Here is a 24,050-nt window from a genome sequence, read left to right as displayed (position 1 = left end):
TATGCACTAAGGTTCTGGCTAGAATTATCCTTCTGGCTCAACCTGTAATACAGAATAATCAATCACATGATCAACATCTTTTACATATCTTTTAAGCAATGAAACATGGAAAACACCATGGACTTTCATTGTCGAAGGCAATGCAAGTATGTAGGCCACTAGTCCAATCCTCTCAAGGATCTCAAAAGACCTGCAATACCAAGGTTCCAACTTGGCACATGATCCAATCCTCAAGGATCTCTTCTTGGGCTTGATGTACAAATACACATGCTCCCCAACATAAAACTCCTTAAATGCCTTGTGTTGGTCTGCATAACTCTTTTTCCTGACCTGCTCTGTCTTTAGATTCTTCTTGATAACCCACATTTCCTATTCCATTTCTACCTACATATCTTATCCAATAAGTATCTTGTTCACTGGATCACTCCAGATGATGGGAGTATTACAACTCCACCCATATATTCCCTCAAATAGACTCATCCTCAGTGACTCCTAATAACCAATGTTGTAAGAAAACTCAAACAATGGAAGGTACTCCTCCCATCTCCTTTGTTGGTGCATGCATACATCCTTAGCATATCCTCCAGAATCCTATTCACCCTCTCTGTCTGTCCATCTGTCTACAAATGATAAGCTGTGTTGAAGGCCAACTCTGTCCCCAAACCTACAAACAACTCCTTCCAAAACTTGGAAGTTAACTTAGCATCCTTTTCCGAAACAATCTTCTTCGGAACACCATGCAATCTCATGATCTCCCTAATTAAGACACACGCCACCTCACTAGCTAAATAATTAGTCTTCACATGAATGAAGTGAGCTACCTTACTCAACCTATTAACCACAACCATGATAGAATCATGTTGCCTCGATTTCCTTGGAATACCTGTAATGAAATATGTTCGGTGTGGAGCCTGATTATCTTCTGTATTCAAAGGTATCACCACATTAGACCCTAGTTCGTAATGGGACAACAACGCTGCCCATAAAATATTCGTTGTAGGGGGGTCTGGGGGGCGGGTGGCAACCCCTCGCTATATATGAGGGAATTGTATTGTGTCTATTTAGATCTGTATTCTGAGTGAGGAAGAGAGAGGAGATTGAGAGCGAAGAGGGAATTACAGCGGATCTGTTGTAGGTTGTATCTCTTCAGTTTGCTGGATAATATAAAAGGTAGGATTGGCTATTTCTCCGTGGACGTAGCCCAAACTAAGTGAACCACATATATCTGTGTCTCTCTTGTTTTATGCGTTTTCTGTGTTTATATTTCTACAATATTTTGTGTGTTCCATTTCTATGTAATATATAATTTTCTAACAACTAGTATCAGAGCCGAAGGTCTATTTGGTTGATAAACTCGCAGGAGAGAAGGGTTCCTGGTTCAAGTGGGAGCAATAACGGAAGATGGTAGGTTTAGGGTCGAAAAATTTAACAGCCAAAACTACCAGCTGTGGAAGATGTAGATGGAAGATTATATGTAGAGATCTGTACCAACCATTGAGTGGAAAGGCAAAGAAGTCGACGAGTATGACAGACACAAAATGGAATATTCTCAACAGAAAGGCACTTGGAACAATACGGCTGTGCCTAGCGGCGTCTGTAGCATTTAATATTTCAAAGGAAATGACAACAGAGGGTTTAATGTCAACATTGGCCAAACTATATGAAAAACCCTCGGCCTCAAATAAGGTATTTCTTATGAAGCGTTTATTTAATATGAAAATGTCATAAGGTGGATCTATTGCTAATCATTTAGATGAATTTAATACAGTTACCAGTCAGTTAACTTATGTAGGGGTAACTTTTGATGATGAAGTTAGGGCTCTGTCATTTCTGTTCTCATTGCCAGAAAGTTGGAATGGTTTAGTTATGGCCATTAGTAACTCTGTCTCTAGATCTAGTACTTTAAAGTTTGATGATGTTGTCGGTGAAATCCTTAGCGAGGAAATGCAACGGAAAAGCTCTGGTGAGACATCAGGTAATGCCTTGACTACAGAGACTAGGGGAAGAAAAATGTAAAGAGGAAAGACCCTGGATATCGCAGTAAGTCAAGAAAATGAAGATCCAAGTCCATATCGGGGATAGTGTGCTGGAAATGTAGGAAGAAAGGACACCTGAAGAAAGACTGCAAGTCTCAGAAGGGAAAAGAAGGAGATGCGCAACAAGAAAATAATCATGAAGTGAATGTAACAGGTGATGTGTTGCAAGATGCTTTGATTCTTTCTTTAGAAAATATTATTGATGCTTGGGTGGTAGATTCAGGGGCCTCATTCCATGCCACACCTAATAGGAAACATTTTCATGATTATGTTCAAGGAGATTTTGGACTGGTTTGATTGGGTGATGATAAACCCTGTAAAATAATTGGAATGGGTACAATTTTCATAAAATAGTAGAATGGAAATCAATGGCTATTGAAGGAGGTAAGGTATGTTCCAGATCTGAAGAAAAATCTTATTTCAACAGGGCAGTTGGGAGGTGAAGGTTGTGTGACTACTTTTACAGATAAAACCTAGAAGGTCACTAAAGGATCCCTGGTAATAACAAAAGGAGAAAAGGTTGGTACATTGTATTTATGCAACGGTATTTCTAATCCTGTTAATGCTTTAACCTCTACAGGGGAAGATACAGAATTGTGGCATCATAGGCTCGGGCACATGAGTGAGAAGGGGATGCAAATTCTTTACTCAAGAAATTTGTTGCCAGGTTTGAAGCATGTTGATTTAAAATTCTGTGAGAATTGTGGTTATGGAAAACAGAAGAGAGTCAGATTCCTCTAAGTTGGGAAAGAAAAGATGAGAGAAAAATTAGAGCTTGTGCATACAGATGTATGGGGACCTTCTCAGGTATCATCTCTTGGTGGTTCTCATTATTATGTTACTTTTTATTGATGATGCAACCAAAAAAACCTGGATTTATTATATTCGAAATAAATCTGATGTATTTGATACTTTCAAGAAGTGGAAAGCTTTGTTTGAAAATGAGACAGGAAGAAGGTTGAAGTGTTTCAGATCAGACAATGGAGGTGAATCTTGCAGCAAAGAGTTTGATAGGTACTATTCGAAGAATGGAATTCACAGAGAGAAGACAGTTCCAGGAACACCACAAGAAAATGGTGTGTCAGAAAGGATGAACAGGACAATCATGGAGTGTGCAAGGTGCATGAGATTGTATGCAGGATTGCCTTTACAATTTTCGGCAAATTTTGTAGATACTGTTGTTTATCTAATAAATAGAGGGCCTTCAAGTTCCTTGGATGGTGGTATTCTAGAGGAGGCATGGAAAGGTAAAAAGGTAAACTACTCTTTTTTAAAGACTTTTGGTTTTGAAGCCTTTGTCCATGTTAATAAAGAAAATAGAACAAAGCTTGATGCAAAATCAAAGAAATGTACCTTTATTGGATATGGTGTTAATGATTTTGGTTATCTCTTTTATGATTATGAAAAACACAAAATCATTAGGAGCAAAGATGTCATATTCAATGAAAAGGTTTTGTATAAGGATCAACTGCAGGAAAAGAAATAGGAAAAAGAAAACAGAGAATACACAGTGCTTGACGAGATCACAGAAAAAGTGATGGTGCCTGAAAATCATAATGATCAACATCTAGAACAACAACCACAACAGCAACAAGCACCTCAAACACCTGGAAGTGGTGTTAGAAGATCTACCAGGATAAATAAACCCCTTGAACAATACTCTCCTTCATTATATTACGTATTGTTGACTAATTCTGTGAATAAAAATGTTATGAAGAAGTAGTACAGGTAGAAACCAGGAAGAAGTGGGAGCAAGCCATGAAAGAAGAGATGGACTCCTTAGGACATAACCAGACTTGGGACTTAGTTAGGTTGCCTACAGGTAAAACAACATTGCAAAATAAATAGGTTTACAAGTTGAAGGAAGAAGATGGAGGTAGAAAAAGGTATAAAGCTAGACTTGTGGTGAAAGGGTTTGCACAGAAAAAGGGTATAGATTTTGATGAGATATTTTCTCCTGTTGTTAAAATGACTTCAATCAGAACTATTTTAAGTCTAGTAGCAGCTGAAGATTTTCATCTTGAGCAGTTAAATGTAAAGACAACCTTTCTCCATGGGGATTTGGAGGAAGAGATATATATGCAACAACCACAAGGATATGAGGTAAAAGGGAAGGAGAAACTAGTGTGCAGGTTGAAGAAGAGATTGTATGGCTTAAAATAGGCTCCAAGGCAGTGGTATCTAAAATTTGACAGGTTTATGTCTGAACAAGGTTATACTACATGTCACTCTGATCATTGTGTTTATCTCAAAAGGCAAAATGATGGCAACTATATTATATTGTTATTGTATGTAGATGGCATGCGTGTTGTAGGTTCTACCATGCAGGAAATAAATGTGCTCAAAAGAAAATTGGCGAACTCATTTGCAATGAAGGATTTGGGTGCTGTAAAACAAATCCTTCGTATGAGAATAACTAAAGACAGGAAGAATCACAAATTAACATTGTCTCAAAGTGAGTACATAGAAAAGGTGTTGAAAAGGCTTAATATGTAGAATTTAGAACCAGTTAGTATACCTTTGGCTAGCCATTTCAAATTAAGTAAGGAGGAGTGTCCCAAGACTCAAGAAGAAATGGCTCATACATCTAAAGTTCCATATGCATCAGCAGTTGGAAGCTTAATGTATGAAACGGTCTGCACAAGGCCTGATATTGCACATGCAGTGGGAGTTGCAAGCAGGTATATGACCAATCCAGGAAAAGAACATTGGATGGCGGTGAAGTGGATTCTCAAGTATTTGAGAGGTACCCCAAATCAAGCATTATGCTTTGGTGGTTCAAACATTGCTCTACAAGGATATGTTGATACAGATATGGTGGGTGATAGAGATAACAGGAGGAGCACAACAGGGTATGTGTTTACTGTAGGTGGAATCGCTATCAGTTGGGTCTCAAAACTACAAAGTGTTGTTGCAATCTCAACAACAAAAGCAGAGTATTTTGTTGCTACAGAGGCTAGTAAAGAAATGATTTGGTTACAAAGGTTTCTGGATGAATTGGGTAAGAAGCAAGAGTTGATCAAGTTATATAGTGACAGCCAGAGTGCCATACATCTTGCAAAGAATTCTGCATTTCATTCCAAGACTAAACATATATAGCTCAAGTACCATTTCATACGGTCAGCGTTGGAAGATGGACATTTGAAGCTGGAAAAGATACACACTATCCAGAATCCTGCAGATATGTTAACAAAAGTTGTAACCAGGGAGAAACTAAGAATCTGCTTAGTTTCAATTGGTCTTCAAGTATGATGAAGAAGATGAGAAACAACCAGGTCCAAAGTGGAGTCATTGTCCAGCAAATGAAGCAGCGGTGGAGTTGCTATAATCAATCTCCAAGTGGGAGATTGTTGGGTGTGGAGCCTGATTATCTTCTGTATTCAAAGGTATCGCTGCATTGGACCCCAGTTCATAATGGGGCAACAATTCCACCCGTAAAATATTCGATGTAGGGGGGGTCCATGGGGGGGCGACTGCGACCTTTAACAGCCCCCCCCTGGTGGGGGGATCAGGGGCAATGCCCCCGAAGCTAAAAATAGATGAAAAATTGCCTTGTAAAATGTTGTAATTTCATATTCAATCTGGGTCGTTCATTAGGCAGAGATCTGAAGGTAGAAGTTATGTTTAATTTAGGTTTTTGCCCTAGAAGGCAACCCCTCGCTATATATGAGGGAGTTGTATTGCATCTATGTAGATTTTTATTTTGAGTGAGGAAGAGAGAGGAGATTGAGAGCGAAGAAGGAATTACAACGGATTTGTTGTAGGTTGTATTTCTTCAGTTTGTTGGATAATATAAAAGGAAGGACTCGCTGTTTCTCCGTGGACGTAGCCCAAACTGGGTGAACCACGTATATTTGTGTCTCTCTTGTTTTATGCATTTTCTGTGTTTATATTTCTACAATATTTTATGTGTTCCATTGCTATGTAATATATAATTTTCTAACAAATTCCATGGAAACGAACTCCCATTTCCATTTTGGAATCATAATAGGCTTAAGCAACCCACCTGAATGCTTACACTCTGCTTTCAACTGCTGACAATTCAAACATCTAGCCACAAAATCTGCCACTTCCTTCTTCAAATTCAGCCAATAATAGAACCTTTTCACTGCTGTCAACATCTTCTGATATCCTGGGTCACTTGAATATGGATGACATGAAAATTCCTCAAGATAAGATTATTGAGCCCATTATCATCCAACACATATATCCTGTCTCTGAATCTCACCAAACCATATGTCGTGAGATGATAATCAACATCCTGATCACTTGCACCCTACTATAAACTGTGCCTAAGCTCCCTATACCTACCATCCTATTGTCCCACTTGTAAGATCTTATCTTTTTAAATTTTTCCCATACAAGCTCAATGTTGCAACATGGTTCATCTACACTCTCCTACTGAGAGCATTTGCAACCCTATTCTCCTTACCCCTAAATGTATATGATCTCGAAGTCAAACTTAGTGATCATAGCCAACCACCTAGCCTTCATGACATTCAGATTTGGTTGGTCAAACAGATATCTCAACCCACTGTGATTGCTCATCAATACAAACCTCCTGCCAAGAAGATATTTCCTCCACATCTTCAAGGCATGAATAATATCTTCCAACTCAAGCTCACGAGTCACATGGTTCTGCTCATGCTCATTTAGTTTACTGGACTCATAGCACACCACCAGTCCCTCTTGCATCAGTACTCCACCAAGTGTTTTTTTGCAAGCATCTGTACACACCATGAACTCTTTATCTGAATCTGCAATATTAAGAACTAGAGCATTTGTCAACAAATGCTCAAAACTAGCTGCACATTCCTCTACCCATTCAAATTTCTTCCCTTTTCTTTGCAATAATGTAATATGATATGAAATTCATGAGAAGTTCGTGATGAACCTCCTATAGTAACTTGCTAACCCCATGAATGATCTGACTTCATCCACATTTCTAGGAGTTTCCCACTCCCTAATAGCTCTAATCTTTTTTGGATCTGTTGTTATGCCTTCCTTAGAGAAAACATGTCCTAAGTAATGTACATTTGTCTAAAATAAGTTGCACTTGTTAATCTTGGCATACAACCGATGCTCTCTTAGTAATCTCAACAGTACATCTATGTGTTTTTCATGCTCTTCCTCATTCTTATAATATATCAATAAATCATCAATGAATACAATCACAAACTTGTCTAGATAAGGATGCAATAAACTATTCATCAAGCACATAAAAGTAGGTAATGAATTATTCAAACCAAAAGGAATCACAACAAACTCATAATGACCATACTTGGTCCTGAAAGCAGTGTTGTAGATGTCCTATTCTTTGATGCATATCTGATGATATCCTGATCTCAGATCAATCTTCGAGAACATTGTTGATCCCTTGAACTGATAAAACAAGTCGTCAATCCTTGGAAATGGGTACCTATTCATGACCATCACCTTTTTCATCTGCCTGTAATGAATGCACAACCTAAGAGTACCATCTTTCTTCGTCATGAATAATACTGGTGCACCCCAAGGCGATACACTTGGCCTAATATATCCCTTATAAAGCATTTCCTTCAGCTGCAACTTCAACTCTACTAACTCTAGTGTGCTCATCCTGTAAGGTGCCTTTGATGTTGGTGCTACTCCTGGTACCAACTCAATAGAAAATTCCACTTCCCTGTGGGGAGGAAACTCTGGAATCTCTGTTGGAAACACATCCTAAAACTGTTATAATACAGGGTACCTCTTGAATATTTTTGCATCCTCAACATCCTTACCCTTGTCACTAGAAATATGAACTGCAAACATTACACACCCTTTCCTACAATTGCACTTAGCCTGCATAGTTGTGACCATCCTAACTGATGCAGGCTTCCTATTTCCCTGCAAGATTCTCCTTTCCCCATTATCATCCATGCACTCAATGGCCTTGTCATAACAATCCACTTTGGTCCTATGAAGATAAATCCAATCCATACCCAAAAGCATACTATATGATCCCAGTGGCAGTACATTCAGATGTGTTATTGTAGGCATACCAGTTAGCTCGAATGCACAAGATATTACCCATTCATGAACTCTCTCCTTAGTACCTATAGCCTACTGGACCAACCAAGACTTTGCATGCACTTATTTTTCTCAAGCCACACTTATCCACGAAGTAAGGATTAACATAACCATAATTAGATCCAGGATCAATCAAAATAGAAACAACTCAACCACAGAGCTTACCTTCCATCTCAATAATGGATGCCTGGTTATCTTACTGCTTGCTGTCAACAAATGCATAAATCCAAGGAATATTATAACCAAAACCCCCAACTATCTACGCCTCTTGAGCACTATATATCTGAGGCCTGCCATCCTAGTACAATGGACAATCCTTCTTGCGATGATCATTGCCACATATCCAACACTGCAATGGTCCCCAACCATCACCTTTGTTATGTTGCTCTCAAGCCGCGACCCATGTCCCTTCTCAACTGCATTAAACTTCTTGTAAGAAACCACATTCTCTTTCTCACCTAGATCTTGAGGTCTTCCCCACTTCGATGGCCACTTCCCTTTAACTTTCTCATTTCCCTTCAAATCATGCTTAGGCTCAGCTTTGCGCTTTGAATACCCATAACAATGATTCAACTTCCGAATGGCCCTCCTCCAATGATATAGGCTCATCAAACTCAATCTAGCCTCTATATGTTGTTGGAAACCCACTGATGAATCTCTGAATCTTAGCCTTCTCATCATTGAGGTAAGGCACATACCACAATATCTCTAGGAACTAGCTAGTATACTCAACATTTTTCATAGAACCCATTTGTAGTTCATAAAATTCCTTAGCTCTATCATCATAGCACCTCTCTAATAGGTACTTCTTCTTGAAGAGTCTCTCAAACTCATCCCAAATCAACTCTTCTTCCTGAATACCCTTTACATTCTTCACATCTTCCAACCAAATGTTTTCTTTCCCTTTAAGACTGAAGGTGGTTATTTTGGCTTTCATGTTCTTTAAGTAGTTATGAAATCTGAAGAATTTCTTCATCCCAAGCAACCATGCCTCTGCATCTTCTGACTTCTTCATCTCTCCATCAAATGTAGGAGGATTGAATTTATTGAACTCCTCAGGAAAGTACTCACTCCTCCTATAAGGAAGATGACAGTGATGATGGTGATAATGTTTTCTGGATGAGGAACTAGAATGATACCCATACATACCAATCCTCATGTTAGGTTTATCTAGTGATCTATCACCTTTGACTGTATCCCCTTTATCCAACCTTTATCTGGATCAAGATTTACTACCATAGGCTCCATTATTCCTTCTCTTGACCGATCCTCAACTGCCCCTATCTCTGCAAATATGAAAAACTCTAAAGAATCACTACATTGAATTCTTCCTACTTTTCTTGAGCACTTGCAAGTCTTTCCTAAGCCTTAACCAACCTGTCATTGTCTTCTTTGCAACTTCTAATCTCTGCCCTCAAACTCCTCAATGTATCTATTATACCAGCAGAATACTCATCTCCTTGTTGCCCAACTGATTTGTACGGAGATTCATGGGAAATGTAGTCTACCATTTTGATTTTCATATATGATTCTCTTCTTCCTCCAAGTAGGCCATGTCAAATAAACTAAATAGATACCAAAATCAAAAACATACCTCATTGACATTCAGGGGAGGGTTATCTCATCTACAAAATCAGTCCACATTAGCATGATACCTGTAAAATCATAATCATATCAATATAGCAACATCATTAATGACCATACCAACTATATACTATGACCCCATGCATGGAAACCATAACCTTGACCACAACTGATTTTACCCAAAGAGAGTGCAGCCCTCTTTGATACAACCCTGTAGCCACCTCCTCTAACATTTAACCACTTTCACTGGTTTGTCTGGGGTAAACATGAGTTGACGGTCACTATGATAAGACTCGACCTCCTATATGACCTTAAGGAAATGGAGTTGACAACTTAAAACTTTAATGACTTCCCTCAGGTGCTACATGACCTCCATAAGTTACCCAACCCCCCCTACGTGTCCAACCCCTGAGCTAACTCTCTTTTTCATTGACATGAGCTCTTCGTCGCTCCCTTGTCAAGGCCTCCAAGCAACTATAACCCTTAGTCACTCCCATATGCCTTATTACCAGTGACTATGGACTTTTCCAGTCAGTTATGTGCCAACGACCCCAAATTCTGAGCCACTTTTTCAGGGATAGGACTTAGGCCTCTGCCCAAAACTCAATGAAACTTCTAGAGATGGCGAATAACATAGAAACAAAGCATCTAACCAAAAATTTGAACAAGGACTTGACCTAACCTCTCTCAACTAGGACAAGCTTTCTGTCAAACACATGATAAACAAGAAACCTACAGGTCATGAATGCATATTTGAACATAGGGATCTAAAATTTGTTTGAAGTTTAACAAGAAGGACCAATTCCTTCTCACAATTTTTGTCATAACACCAATTATTTCATGCATTCATTAACCAAACATTCATTAATTAAAATGTGAAAAGAGCCATACTTAAATTTTTCATATAACCATGCTTATAACCAACATATAACCAGGTATATAATAATGATAAAGCAACCATTAAATCCACATAATACATGTACATTTACTCATCAAAGATAAGAGAGACTTAGCTCTTATTAACCATATGAAAAATCCAACCAAGTCAGAGACTTCCACATACCACCCGACCATAGATTGGGCTGAACAAAAACTTTCTTTCAACTAATCACCCCCCGTACCATATTCCAAGAATGAACATGGGATAAACCAATCCATGAAAAACCAAGGGAATCCAGAGTTTAAACCACCTCCACCTTCACCATAGCGTGAACTCACCTAAATCGGTCCTGAGATCAAAAAACCAAACTGAGCTTAGATGCCTCATAATTCCTTCACCGTCCTTTGAGGAATTTTCTTGTCTCCACCCACATGTTCAAGGCTTCTGGGAGAAAACTATCTCCACCCCCAACCCTTGGTATTTTCCTTATACCACCTCACCCAGTTCCAAAAACTTCCGGCAATCCAAAGCTCAACCAAGAAAGAATCCCATAACACCATGGCTATCCAGAAATGGCAAGGCAAAGCTAAAACCATCGTCAAAACCCGACAAAACTCATGCCAATGACAAAAAATGAACCAAATACACACATGCACATACCATGCATGACCAAACCATCTAGGACATCATACACACAACATGTTACCTGTAAGTATTCCCATTGAAGCTACTTGATCCAACCATTCTTTGCTTGATCCTTGCTTTCCTTGACCTTCCTTTTCTTTCCCTTCCTCCCTTTTCTTGCTTCATTTCCCTCTCCTCTTGGTGCTCTTCTCCTCTTTGAGATTAATTCCAAAATAAAACTCAAAAAGGCCTCAAAATGATGCTTTGATGTATTTTTATTATTGATGCCTCTAATTTCTTCATTTTCCCTCTATTTTCCTTCAATTTCCTCCTCACATGCAACCTATGACCTTTCACCTCCCTTTTCTCCTATTTTCCTTTATTTTCATAAATAAAATGCCAATTAATGCCTCTTTTCATTTTCAAAGCCTTTTCCATTGCCTTTGCCAATTTCCCCTTAGCCATAATACACAACAAGTGATGCCCACTAGGATATTTTTCCCAACATTCAACTTGGAATACGTGTCCCATGGCGTTGGTATTATTTTTCCTTTATTAACTTTATTACATGAAATTTTAACCTGGGGTTATTACATAAGCTTTTGTCAATTCAGTTTTGGAGCTCTCTCTCTATTATCTCTCTCTCATACTCTTGCACACTTAGATCATTCTTGGAGAACTCTAGCATTGGAGAAAGGAAGGCAAAGGAAGGACAACGAAGCAAAGGGAAGCAAAGATCGAGTAAGGAAGAGTTAGATCAAGCGGCTATAATAGAATTACTTGTAGGTATCAAGTTGCATGTATGATTTCCTTTCTAGTTTTGACATGCATGGTACATGCATGTGTGTATTTGGTTCTCTTACTATCATTGGCATGGGTTTTTCCAGGTGTGATAGTGGTTTCATCTTTTCCTTGCCATTTCTAGATAGTCATGGTGTGATGGAGTTCTTTCATTTGGTTTGGCTTTGGATTTTCATATGGTTTTGGAACCGAGTGAGGTGGTCTCAAGAAAATTCCCAAGGGCCTAGGAATCCCTTGATCGGTAATGGCTAGATACGTGGTAAATCCTAAGGGTGGAGACACGAAAAATCCTCAAGGTATTGGTGAAGAAATCTAGAGACGTCCAAGCTTGTTTAGGGCATAGTGATCCCTCAGTCGGTTTTTGAGGGATTGCAATAAAGCCTAGTAGTGTATGTTTCTTTGTTTGGGTCAAGGAATCCCTTGACCAGTAATGGCAGGATTACAGTAAAGCTTGGTTGGGTAGGTGCTTGCTTCGGGCCTAGAAATCCCTTGACTGGTAAAGGCGGGATATGCAGTAAATCCTCAGAAGGCCTACTTGTTTTGTTGTGAGTACCACATTCATGCTTGGAATATGGCACGGGGGTGATTGGCAGAAAGAAAGATTTGGTTCAGCCCAATCTATGGTCGGTACATGGAAGTCCCTGACTTGGTTGGCCTTTTCATATGTTAATAAGATTTTTTTTCCACTTATATTTCATGAGTATTTATACTTGTTATTATGTGGCTTGATGGTTGTTATATCACTTTTATTATTCTAGTTATATGTTGATTATAAGCATGGTTTTATGACAAACTTTAGTTATGGATCTCATCATGTTTTGATTAGTAAATGAATGGTTAATGAATGTATGACCTAATAAATGATAATGCAACTATTGTGAGAAGGCATTAAACCTTCCTAACGATTCTCAAATAAGTATGAGACCCCTACGCTCAAATATGCATTTATAACCTACAGATTACATGTTCACAATGTGTTTGAAGAAATGTCTGTCATGGTTAGGCCTAGTTAGGTCAAGTGCTTGACTAAGTTTTGTATATATATCTTTTTCTTGATGTATTTGATCATTCTAGAAAATTCTATAAAGTTCTGGGCAGAGGTCGGGATACGAGTATTGAAAAAGTGGCTAAGATCTTAGGGTTGCATGCACAGAACTAAGTAATTTAGGCTGCAATCGCTGGGAGGCAGGGTTATCCATGTGTCTGGAGGCTTACAATCACTAGCTTGCCTTGTTATGCAAGCGACTAGGAGTCCAGGTCAGTAAAAAAGAAGTCTAGCTCAGGGTCTGGGCACTTGGAGTGGTTGTTTAGCTTTTAGGGGTCCTATAGTTCCTGAGGGAGGTAAATAAAGTTTTGGTTAGACGATTCCACTTCCTTAATAGTACTTAGGAGGTTGATTCATATCATAATAACTCTTTGTCACATATTTACCCCGGTGGACAAGTGAACTTGGGTAAGTGTGGGAGGAGGGTGATACACTATAGTTGTTAGTGACCACTCTTCTAGTAGCCATATATTTTACTTTTCAACTTTTCTTGTGATATTGAATGCATGCTCTAGGGATTTAGGTTCCAAGAGATGCACCTCGTGTTGGATGCTCTCCTTTAAAGTGTCCATAAAGATACCCAACAAATTATCCTTTGAAATATTCTTTGCCCCAAGACTTAGTTTTTGGAATTGTTAAAAGTGTACTATGAATTATTGGACCTCTTTGCCAAGTACTTATCAATTAACCAAAGAATGTGTTTCTATTAATATCTCCATAATGTGTTATCAATTCATCTATAAAAATAGACCAAGAGACAACATGATTTTTTTCTTTCATATAACTATTGATACCAAACAAATTGATCGTGCTCTAAATACAATAATTCAAGAGTTACCTTTTGTAAGTTTAGAATTTGGTGTAGGTCAAAGAATTTCTTCATCTGGAATATCTATGTTATGAGATATTTTCCATCAAATTCCCTCATATCAATCTTTGGAATCATGTAGCTATGTGGTGCTACATTGAACCTTATCATGTGGATCTTAAAGTAATCAATAATCACGATTATGTGACTCAAAACCTTATTCCTCCATACTTTCATGATTTCCTTGCATCTTGGTGTCTCTTTTGGGGAATCTATCATCTAGGATATGTAAGATGGAAGTTTGTAGTTGTTATATGTTTGGATTTATGGAATATATTTGATCCATTAATTTTTCCATTTCATTTTCTATTTCCTTTTTAATTTTCTTGAGGGAGTGAGAAATCTACTAGTTTCAACATATTGCCACTCATTTGGTCTTCTTGTTTCTTCAATTGAGTTAATGTGTTTTCTAAGTTTTCACCTTCTTCAAATGACATGTGTGAGTTTCTTGGAGGTTTAATTGCCACAATATCTTTTCAACACACTCATCCACATGGGAAAAAAATAACAATTATCCTCCTTTTTATTTTTATCACAAATTTTGAATCACCAAAAACAAGTATTCTAATTAAAATTTATGTCAATTGTGAAATAAGTTCCTTCCAAACCCTAGTTTGGAGATTGTATGGTTGACATATCTTTGTCCTAATGTATCTTTGAAATTTGATCTCTTTTGAGTTTGAAATTTCAACTTACGTTACTATGATATGTCCTCTTAAACTCTTGAAAATTTTATAATTTGACACTTCAATGAAAAAGGTTATAGCAAGAATTCTCAAAAGACTCTTTTGGGACCAATTTAAGGATAAGTAAAAAACTCTAACTTCCACAAGATATATTTCATAAAGTATAATGATTCAAAATATGAAAAATATTCTCCCTATAATTCAGTGTCTCCCTAGCATTTGAAATTTTTTATATTCTAAAACTCCACCCAAAAAAGTTATAGCAAAAATCTCAAGATGGCTCACTTAAAATTCATTTTAACATTACTCACAACCCTATCTTCCATAAACTATATCTCCTAGAGTATAATGAATGAGAACTTGAAATTTTGACCATGTACCATGATATTTCTCCTTAGTCTCCTCAAATTTTTACTATTTAAAACTTCCCAGTAAAAAGTTATTAAAAAATGCCAAGACGACTTATTTAAAATTGATTTCAGAATCAGTCACAAACTCTATATTCCATAGATTGTATCTCCAAAATTATAATGAACTAGAACTTGAAATTTTGACCACCTATACTTTGATATTTCACCTTAATCTTTTTAAAATTTTATTATCTTAAAAAATAAATAATAATAATAATAATAATAATAATAATTATATAAAAAAACTAAATATTTTAATTGAAATAAAACCCCAAAATGATAATTTCTCATACCAAATATTAAATAACAAATACCAAAATAAATGACACCTTACTAAATACTTTGAAAACCAAATAGCATAAAAACTAAAACTTCAAATTGCAATGGACAAAAACATTGATAAACCAAAACCAGCAAAAGGCGCAAGGGGAAACAACTATGACCATTAGGTTAACGACACATGGCAATTCACAAAAATTATAGAAGATTCCAAACCAACCTCACAGTAATCCGAATACCCTATAGGAAAAACAACCCATGGAAGAGTCAATGCCACCATGACGAAGGTAGAATAGATATGCGGGAGCATTGAAATCGAAGGGAGTATAGAAATAAGGCACATTGCATTGCAAATCCCTAATTCTAACGGGGGAGATTATTGACTATACTACAGGATATTAAATGCGGTTGGGCCGTATATGTTTACTATTAAATTTATATAACCCGTATATGTTTACTATTAAATTTATGTTATATAAATTTAATTGTAAGTATATACAACTCGATTGTATTTAATATCTTATAGCATTTTAAATATTATTTGCAAATTCAAATTATTTAAAAGTAATTGTATTAAGGTTTTTGTGATTTATATTAAAATTTTTAAGAAAAATTTTGGGCAATTATTACATCAAAATTTATTTGTAAACGTGTTTTTGGACCAACATTTATTTGTAAACGCGTTTTTGGACCAACAAGTATAATTCATTGTTAAGACAAAATGAATATTCATTGTAAGCATATATATTCTTTTATATATATAAATTTATATCTTTTAACTTACATATTTTTATAAATATATATAATGTTTAACTAATAGTTCTTTAAGTATGGGGGTTTACGCAGTGCATTATATTAGATATCATTTTGGGATTCAACTGCGTTAAGTAAGTCATTCACGTATGACCATTTCCATGAGAGGTAGTCGTAACTGACTAATTTCTCATGATTTTTTGAATAGTTCACTTAGCACTCATTGCATCGGGTGATGCTCACAGGGGTGAAGAAGTGGGATTGAAACTAGTGAAATGAATCACATAGCATCAATCATCACTTCCGGGGCTTGCACCCGGTAACCAGGACTTCCCAGGAGGTCACCCATCCCAGAACTCCTCTGGCTCAAGCGCGCTTAACTGTGGAGTTTTTCCCAGTTAAGCGCGCTTGATTGTGGGGAAAAACTCCACAGTTAAGCGCGTTTGAGCCAGAGGAGTTCTGGGATGGGTGACCTCCTGGGAAGTCCTGGTTACCGGGTGCAAGCCCCGGAAGTGATGATTGATGCTATGTGATTCATTTCACTAGTTTCAATCCCACTTCTTCACCCCTGTGAGCATCACCCGATGCAATGAGTGCTAAGTGAACTATTCAAAAAATCATGAGAAATTAGTCAGTTACGACTACCTCTCATGGAAATGGTCATACGTGAGTGACTTACTTAACGCAGTTGAATCCCAAAATGATATCTAATAGTTCTTTAATTTGTTTTTATTAAACATAGAATTTATAACCAATATGGTTTTACATTAAACTAGATAAATGATTTAGTTAAAAAATAAACAAACAAATAAATAAATGAATAATAAAAATAAAAATAAATAAATTTATGTCTATCTCTCCTGATCTAGTCTTTTGCGGTCGAAGCCCACTGAAATGTAGCCTTTTTTTTAGGTCAAAAATAGCTGTTTGAATGGTTTCTCTATTTAATTAGTGACCATGATCTGATTTTTCATCTTGTCCTGACAATGAACCACACTTGCTGGTTCAAAATGCGTCAATAAATAAATTTTGATGTGATTATCGCCCAATTTTTTTTTTTTAAATTCATCTAAAAATCAATCCTTATAAACATCAAATCACAGAGCACGTGCCAATCAGATTCTTCATATTTCGTAAATAATTTAACAAAAAAATAAAAAGACTAGGCATTGAAACTTTAGTTTGAGCATAGTCAAACGTCTCAATTTTTTATTACTAACACACTAACAAGGGGAGAACTATGATCACAGCCTTAAAAGCATAAACCAATAAAGTTTAATGGTATCCACCATATTATTTCAAAATAGTAGCTCAATAATATGGATTATAAAATAGGGTTTAATAATATGGATTCTAAAATAGGGTAGTTTAAAGAACTCACACATTAGTTTAGAAATAAATAGAAATTTATGTAAGTATATAATAATTTTTTTTAAATATAAATTATAATCGTTAAATTTCAAGATTTTGAATGTTTTGAATTTTTTTATGATATTAAATTTAAACACTCCAATATTTTAATTTTTTAAATTGTTTTTGTGAAAAAAATTTCACAAAGAGAATCTGTAGTCTCGCTAGACAACGCCAAAAACAACAGCGACGCCGTTATAACCGTGACTGTGATGCCGTGCCATTTTCTGATCTGCCGGCCGGAAGCCATACCGACGACGGCGTAAACTCAGAGCGTAGAGCTGTCACCTCTGTCTATGTGAAACATTCCAAAAGTATTTAATATAATTATAAATGTCAGGGACGTCCTCATTATTGTTGTTTTTTGTTTTGTTGTGGCACTGACACACCATGTTCCCCATTCCAACTTCCGATGGTCTGTCACCAGGGGAAAACTGCAGGCACCACGATCTGTCACCATCAAAACTTAATACTTCCATGATCCGTCGCCATCAAATTTTAATTCTTGCACAATTCCGTCACTATCATATCTTAATGGTTTATCTTTTATGAGTTTCTTGAGGCGCACAATTTTTTCAGCTTTAATTGCTATGGAGTCATGTTCATTCGGTCAAGCCTCAACTTTTTGTTTGGATTTCAAGCGAGGGCAACAGCACTAAGGTGGGTAGAATATAATATCTTTCTAGGGAAGGAATCGCTAAGTAGAAGTTTATTAGGATTAGAATGGCTTTTTTCTTAACTAATTTTTTCCTAAATCTTATTTGTTTATGCATTTTTTAAATTATTTTAGATTATGAATTTAATTTAATTATATATAAATGTTTATTGAATGTTGAATTGATTCATAGGATAACCAAAAAAATATTTATATAATATAAAAATAAGAGACACAAAAGTGCATCCCAAGCAATGTAGAGTGGAAAATAAGGAGAACATATTTATAAAGAATTAATTTGACAAAATGAACCATAATGAGGAAGTTCTTAAAGGAAAGGTGTACCAAATGGACCACATTGCATTAGAGAGACACTTCTAACACTCAATGCACAAAATGTGTGATGGTCATGAGGTCAACAAATCCATTACATTGGATCACTTTAAACATCATCTATGACGTGAGTTTGGAAGCTTCCTAGCCCATTGCATTGCATCACTTTAGACATCATTTATTATGGGAGTTTGGAAGCTAGCCATGAGACCTTTTCCTACTAATGTAAGAGTATTGGGAGAAGGAAACTTGCCCCACTAGGGGGCTTGCCTATGGAAATCTAATGACGAAGGTCGAACATATTATGAAGGAAGAGGACTAAGAATCTTTAGTCCTCATAAGCTATAAAATTTTGGAGAGAGCTAAGTGAATCCCCAAAGATACAATAAAATTATGCTCCGATGTCATGGAAGAAAGAGCATTTACAAACAAAGTGATCCTTAATCTCTACGGTACATATTTGGTACAATGCTCCTAAAGAATATGGTGGTTTGACTCACTACAAAGATGGCAAGAGAAAACTCTAAATTGAGAAAGAGCAACCCTTAGGCTATATGGCCACTAGAGTTTGGTCTATTCCCTGGGTCAAATGAACCCATCAAAAGTTTTCAATATAGTAACTCTCTAGGCTCAAACCATATGGACCATATATAGGCACTATAGATCTCAAAATGAATGCCCTTGATTATCTCTCCCCTGGAGAGATTAGGGGCATCTAAAGAAAAGTTAAGCCAAGGTGGTGTCCCGATATCAAAATCAAGGAGTTGGAGCAATGAAGAAACCCCCACATACCACCAATAAGAATCAACCCCACAAACTCCATAGAAGATCTAAAAGTAAGATAAGGATACATGAGATGACCACATTGGGAGTTTCCCATTTCTCCAAGCATGTGGATGATTGTCACCACATGAAAGATCACATAACTAATTAATGAAGCTTGGGAAAATTTTATAACGATGATAACACATAGGACTATTCTCTTGGTAGGAAGATGTTTACATGATGTTGTGATAAACACTCTCTCTAATTAGTTTGATCAATTGCTTGAAGGTATGGTCCCCAATCCTCGTAATTATCCAAGTGGGTAGATGTGAATAATGCATGAAAGAGGTGGATCTTTACCCAAATGTCCTAGATGTGAAGTTGAAAACACTTATTTTAAAGTGCGGTAAGAGTTGCATACCGCTTACTCAATCTTGTCTCTATGACTAGAGTCAAAATAAAGTGTGGTTTGGACATTAAGAGGACCCCTAAAAATATATATATGAAGAGACAAACTCAATCCTCTTACCTCCTTCACCTCCTCTTTAGGGGTGTTAAAAACCATGATGTTTGTTTTCCCCAAATTACCCTGAGGCTTACGAGTGTAGCAAAAGGAAGATAAGATGTACAATTGTCTCTATAAACCCCTCATTGAGTGATACATTAAGATAATGTCATCTACAATTAGAATAATGGTAATAGAGACTCTAAAGAGTAAACGCACATCCATCTCATCCAATGTGTTTGCTACGATTTTCTCTAGCTCGTCAACATAGATCCCAAAAGTGCATGGAGAGTGGGAGGCCCTATTTTACCCCTATGGTACTGTGAACATCATTTGTTACAGCAAGGATCCTTTGTACCTAGCCAATAATAGTCTCATAAAGAGTCATCACAAGCAAAACTCCAAGGGTAGAAGATACAGGATCTTAAGCCTTACAGTTAGCGAATTTCAAGGAGCAATATCAAATGCCTTATGGAAGTCCACAAACCAAAAATATAATTTACAATTATTTTCCTTGGCCTCCTCAATCATGGATGTCAAAAACAAGTTATGATCATTGGTATGTTGGTTACTCCTAAACCCACTTGTCCTTTGTCCCCCAATCACTTTGTCTTATCCCATATAGACATGTAGATGTTTAAGGATGTGGAAAAGATCTTAAACAAGGAATGAACGATGAAACATAGTGTGATAGTTACTAGGGTTTCTTTGGTCTCCAATTTTATAAATGGGATGGACCATATGAAAAATACAAGAAGTTGGAAATCCATGAAGCACCATATTGTTAAACAAGTCTATGATATGGATTGTTACGACAATCTAAACTATGTTTAACAATTTTAGTTTTAGAACCTCCATATCTTGGGATTTTTTGGCTTGAAGTTTAAGGATGATACTGATTTTGGAGCATTGTAAAGGTTGGAGATATGTTCAAACCAAGTATAGATGTTAGATATTTCACACATCAATTCCTTAGAGAGGAAAATCCTCCAAAAGAGTTAGGAATGAACCATAGTTGGTTGAGTATATTCACATAATTTGTCAAGTTCTAATTGCCCTTTTTCCTCCTAAGAATGCTCATACAGTTTCTTTACATTTGTTTTGAGTTGAGAATGATTTATGCCTCATAATCTATTTGGTTATACTATGAGGATGTTTTTGCAATCTGAATCATACTAGGAATTTTGGGTGTAGTGGCCAACCTTAGGAGGGTGAGAGGTAAGGATGGAATGGGGAACATGTTTACTATGGAATATTGAATGCATTTTGTGAAGTGAAGGGAGAAATCAACCAAATCAACAATATCATATACTAAGAGAAGCCTTGTTTTGAGGAAGTTTATGGATTGTATATTAAGCTAATCAAATGGATAATGATAGATCAATGAGGGTACTTACTTAGGTTAGAATTAATGGGTGATCTAAAAGTTGAATATTAGATTCTAAATGTAATTTATGCATGATTTATAAGGGGAGGTAGATGGTCTACACACATACTATATATTTTTTTCTCATCACAAATAAACTACTCATAACATAGTCCACAACCGTAAGCGATCATTTTTCCTGGTTTGAAATTTCTTATTCAATTCAAAATTTGCATAATAAGTATTCATTGTGTAAAAGAAAATAAATGCATAATATTAATTTGGTGTAGTTGTCAACATAATCTACCACATGTATTAACATAAAGATAACATCAAAAAACCATTTAATTGTATAAGTACAATATGTCAATATTCCACAATACAACATTAATTTAAAAAGTTTTTTTTTTTTAAATAATCATTTAAATAGCAATGCCGGTACCAAGGACTTCTCTCATATAAGGCTCGTCTTGGGCATTGGAAAGATCACTACAAGAGATCCTATCTTCCCTTATTAGACAAGAAATAATTATACTATTTCACCTTTGAGGTCACCACCCAAATACAACCCTGATTAAAACTTCCTCTTATCACTAACACATCTCCAAATATTCCTTTTCCTTAGCCAAGACAATGGCCAAATTTCAAATAAACAATATATGAATGGTTCCATACTAAAAGATAATGACTCGTTTTATTTTTACATCGAAACTCTTCATTACTACACAATTACAAGGGAACTATTTACATTCAACATTTACATATTATTTTTATTTTTAAGAACTCTTCTTTTCTATTATAACACAAGAAAATTGGCACATGACAACAACACTCTTTCTACTAGCATAAGGATAACTAGTAAAGAACCCACCATGGCCTAAATAGTTGGCACCACATATTTTTGGTACAATAGTGAAGTCACCTACGAGAATAACATCACCCATAACTAAAATCTTTGAGATCGCCGATGGGGGGTGGGGGAGTTCATAAATAAGAATTAGCCATTGCTTGTTATGGCACGGGTTGAATAAGATGGAGCAAAATGACAAATTGTAGTTTACAATTTGGCATAATATAACTTGGAACACAGATGTTAACATTCCTCCTATACCTTGAAGGCTAGATTATCTTACGCAACTCATACAATACCTCTTGAGCCTATACATATAGGTTGAATCTTTGTCCCATAAGTAGAGAAACATGTAAAGATGTTGAAAAGGAGAAATGATTTATCCTTTATCTCATGAGTCTCTATAAAGAAAATTATATGCTTATTTTTTATAACGTCCCTTGTGGAGACTAGGGAGAACAAGAGGGATCCTCCCAACTAATTGGAATATTGAACTTTATGCAATGTAAAGCTTGAAATGGGATCATATTTAGTAAATATTAATATCCATTATTGTACGAAAAATCAAATAAATGAAAGCATTCCTCCCACATAGATGGCTTATCTATCACATGTCGTCTTAGCATGTCTTCAATCACTTGATTAACTCACTTTGTTTTCCCATCTATTTGAGGATGATAGGTGGTATTAATATTCAAATTTGTACCAAAATCCTCAAGTAATCTCTTTCTAAAGTTTGCGGTAGACTTTGGATTTTTGTCTAACACAATTTCCTTAGATATTCCATGCAACCAAGCAATCCCTTTTATGCAAATTCGTGTTATATTAGCTCATTTATGACTCATTTTAATCGGAGTAAAGAGAGCAAGTTTTGCTACATTGTCTACCACTACGATTATGAAGTCATGTTGCCTTGTTGTCTTGGGAGACTTATTGATAAAATCAAAGGTTTCCACTTCTCATTTCAATTCTAGAATTTGAATGGCTATCGTAAAATTCCTAGATGTTTATGATTAACCCTTACTCTTTGTCATTCCATACACCTAGCTATATAATGACCTGTTGAGAAGTGCAACAAGAAAGTCTCAATTTGAATTTGCCTTGGTCAAATTGAGAAAATTTGAATTTCCACATCAACAGACAACTTGGATGCAATAAACTTATGTGACATGGCTCTTGTCACTCAGTTAGCTCAGTAAATTCAATTTAGAGGGCTTGGAGTTCAGTTAAACATGCATGATTGCTAAATTTTAGTAATCCAGTTCATTTATATCTATTTGTGTTCAATTAAACTAGTTCTAATAGTTGGGGGAACTAGTGGAAGGTCAACTATGCAGCGGGACAACAATCTTAACTCAATGATCATCTAGTTAATTGATCAATCATCTTAAAATAACTAGTGCATGCAGAGAATTCGAGTTCCCAGTTGTGGTGGATATTTCAAGGAAGTGTAACAAGCAATTGTAAACTAGTTTGAGTGGGTAGATGTTGCATGCAGTCAAATGATCAAGCCTTGGGAATTGTGCAATCAATTGGAGGAAAATTTGTAAAAAATGGGGCTAATTCTCTAGGAATTGTGCAAGGAAATAGGGGCTCAAGCAGAGGTAGAAATTGACTAAGTATGGGTTAGAGCTTCTCATTGAACAAAGAGATAAGTTATTCACTTGCAGGTTGAGCTCAAACTGAGCTAGCAATTGTAATACATCTCTATTCATCTAATTAATGCAAAGAGGCTTGAGGGGTTTTTTCCCAGTTGGGTTCCCCTAGAAAAAATATTGTGCATGTGTGTTATTTCTTATTGCATGTCTGAGATTGTTGTTCTAAATTGTGAATTGAATTCTGCAGATCAATAGAGTAGAATTATGTCTCTTGATTTAGATTAAAATTTCTTAAGCAGTTGAAATTATATCACCAAATTTCTACATGGTATCAGAGCAAGATTCACATTAGAGCAAGAATTTTGAAGTTGTTTCTCAAGAGGTTCGAATTTTCAGCTTCAGTGTAGCAGGATCTCTTCAGATTTGGGAAAATGACCTTCAACGGGCTGAGATTAGAGTATGCCTTGGAAGGCAACTTGAATTTCATTGCATGGAAGGATCGCATGAAGGCATTGCTTGATGACAATGGTTTGCTAGAATATGTCAAGAAA

The sequence above is a fragment of the Pinus tabuliformis genome, chromosome 3_2 (genome assembly GCF_031772625.1).
Source record: "Pinus tabuliformis cultivar Carrire ecotype Pingquan chromosome 3_2, CPIR1, whole genome shotgun sequence".
In the NCBI taxonomy this organism is placed as follows: Eukaryota; Viridiplantae; Streptophyta; class Pinopsida; order Pinales; family Pinaceae; genus Pinus; species Pinus tabuliformis.
This window is presented reverse-complemented; position numbering follows the sequence as displayed.